The following is a 2,920-nucleotide window of genomic DNA, read 5'->3' as shown; positions in this document are numbered from 1 at the left end:
TGAGATGCAAATTGTCATCATATGCATTCTTTGTGCAGACTTACCAATTTGCACAAGAAGGGAAGTCCCTGGCAGTCCAGTGGTTAAGGACCATTTGCCTTCCGATGCAAGGGGTGCAGGTTTGATCCCTAGTTGGGAGCTATGATCCCACATGACTCATGGCCAAAAAAAAAAACAAAACAAAAGATAAAACAGATCTAATGTTGTAACAGATTCAATAAAGACGTTAAAAATGTTTCACAGAAAAAAAAAAAAAAAACACTTAAAAAAAAAGAAAAGCACAAGAAGAAACACCCAGATGCTTTAGTCAGTTTCTTGGAGTTTTCAATAGACCATGTCTATAAGGAGAAAGAAAAATTTGAAAAAGAAAGAAAAATGGGCAGACAAGGCCCATTGTGAAAGAGACATGAAAACCTGTATCTCTCTTAAAGGGGAAACAAACAGAAAAAAAAAATGTTCAAGGGTACTCAGGAGGCTTCCTTCAGCCTTTTTCTTATTTTATTCTGAGTTTGACCCCAAATTCAAAGGAAAGCATCTGGGCCTATCCATTGGTGATGTTGCAGAGAACCTGGGAGAGATGAGGAATAACACTCCAGCAGATGACAGCAAGCAGCCTTATAAAAAGAAGGTTGAAGGGAAAATATGGACAGGATATTAGTGTCTACTGAGCCAAAGGAAGCTGATGTAGCAAAAAAGAGAGTCACCAAGGCTGAAAAAAGGCAAGAAAAAGAAAGAAGATTAAAAGGGGGAGGAAGAGAAAGAGGAAGAAGATGATGATGAATAAGTTGGTTCTATTGAAGTTTTTTTTTTTCTTGCCTTTAAAGCATTTTTGGAGAAGGAAATGACAATCCACTCCAGTATTCTTGCCTGGAGAATCCCATGGGCAGAGGAGCTTGACAGGCTACAGTCCATGGGGTCGCAAAGAGTCGGACACAGCTGAGTGACAAAACAGCGTAAAACATTTAGCTCCCTCAAACACAACTCTTTTTTAAGAAACAACTGAAATGTAAGGCTGGATAAGATTGGTTTTTACACTGTACAGTGTCTTTTTTTCCCCCCTATAGTTACACTGCCAAATGTGTCTTTAGCTAGCTCGATCTTGGTGGTATTTTCAATGGCTGCTAACCTGATATAGTGTAAGGGTTATAAATTGGTATGGAAATTTAAAGTAGGTTCTTGTTGGGCTTCCCTGGTGGTCCAGTGGCTAAGACTGCACTTCCCACTGCAAGGGGAACAGTTTCAACCCCTGGTCAAGGAACTAAGATTCCACATGTCTTGTGGCCAATAATAAATAAGTGAAAAATAAAAAGTACTTAAAAATAAAATAGGCTCTTGTTGGTGCACCACACAAATTAATTATATATGAGGATGGTAGTCTTCTCATCGTCAGTTGTCTTTGATGTGGTTTATATTAATACAACATAATTGTTGTTCTGTTACTGAATACCACTCTGTAACTGCAAAAACAAAATGTTGCAGCAATTCTGTTGACCATCTGAATTCCTCTAAGTAAATACAATTTAAAAACTCAGTATTGTCCTTTTCCTAGGTCTGAAGCTTTTCTTATTGAGGGGAAGCTTGTCTTTTGCCTTCGCCCAGTTTGGATCACATAAATTATTAGCATGTTTATCTTTTCAATACAGTTAGCTGATAAAAAGCTGTTGTCTACACACCTTGTATATGATGAAGGTAATAAAAGTTGAATTGAGACCAAAAAACCCCCACAACTCCCTCCCCCAAACCCAAACCAAAACCCAAGCAAAAACAACAGCAAAACTTTATCGAAGGGCAATGGGTAGACATGAAGGGTTTTTAGCAGGAAACAGAACTGGACTGATCAGATTTGTGTTTTAGAAGGTGACTGCTGGTAGGGTGGGTAGATTTAGGGGTGAAGAATGGTAACAAGGATACCAGTTATGAAGGCAGGGAATTATTCAAAAGATGTTTAGAAGACGTGGAGTAGGAAAGAAGCTGGAGTTTAAGATGTCTCTGGGTAGGAATATGATAGACATTTGTGATTTTGTATCCAAAGAGTTGACTCTCCTTTTTCAGGGTCAGAATCCCAGTTTCATTGTAGAGGAAAGAGTCATTGTCATTGGGTAGAGTTGGATGAGAAGAGTTTCAGTGAAGGAGCTCTGCTCAGCCCCAGCCAAGACATTAGATGCTCTCTTCCTAGAATTCTAATCTTGAGCATCAAGGCAGAAAGAACAGAGGCAAAGGAATTGACTCATCCTCTTTGGGCCTCGGCTTCCTCACCGTACAGTTCATTTAAGATTCAACAAACGGACTTCCCTGGTAGTCCAGTGGTTAACGCTCTGCATTTCCACTGCATGGAACACAAGTTTGATCCCCAGTCTAGGAACTAAGATCCCATACACTGTGTGGCATGGCCAAATATAATAATAATAAAATTCAACAAATACTACATAGTGAGTAACATTCTTCTTCTTTTATTTAATTGAAGTACAGTTGTCTCACAATGTTGTTTATTTCTACTGTATAGTAGAACAATTCAGTTATATGGTGTGTATGTATGCTCGTGTGCTTGATTGCTCCGTCGTGTCTGACTCTTTATGACCCTATGAACTGTAGCCTTCCAGGTTCCTCTGTTCAGGGGATTTTCCAGGCAAGGATACTGGAGTGGGTTGCCATTTCCTTCTCCAGGGGATTGTCCCAGACCAGGGATCAAACTCACGTCTCCTGTGAATTCTTTACCGCTGAGCCACAGGGCAGTTTTTAATCCTTCCTGACCCAGAGATCGAACTCGTGTCTCCTGCATCACCTGCACTGCGGGTAGGTTCTTTACCACTGAGGCATTGGGGAAGCCCGTGTGTGTGCGCGTGTTATTTTTCATAGTCTTTTCCATTGTGGTTTCTCACAGGATATTGAATATAGTTCCTTGTGATATACAGTAGGACCT

General features: G+C 40.1%; 1 pseudogene; it reads left to right on the top strand.

The window, feature by feature from the left end:
* The first annotated feature begins 270 nt into the window (after window positions 1-270).
* On the top strand, window positions 271-853 carry LOC120866679 (annotated as a pseudogene).
* The last annotated feature ends 2,067 nt before the right edge of the window (window positions 854-2,920 follow it).

Source organism: Oryx dammah, unplaced genomic scaffold, assembly GCF_014754425.2.
Source record: "Oryx dammah isolate SB20612 unplaced genomic scaffold, SCBI_Odam_1.1 HiC_scaffold_8, whole genome shotgun sequence".
In the NCBI taxonomy this organism is placed as follows: Eukaryota; Metazoa; Chordata; class Mammalia; order Artiodactyla; family Bovidae; genus Oryx; species Oryx dammah.
The sequence above is the reverse complement of the archived record's forward strand: the minus strand, read 5'-3'. Positions and strand labels throughout refer to the sequence as shown.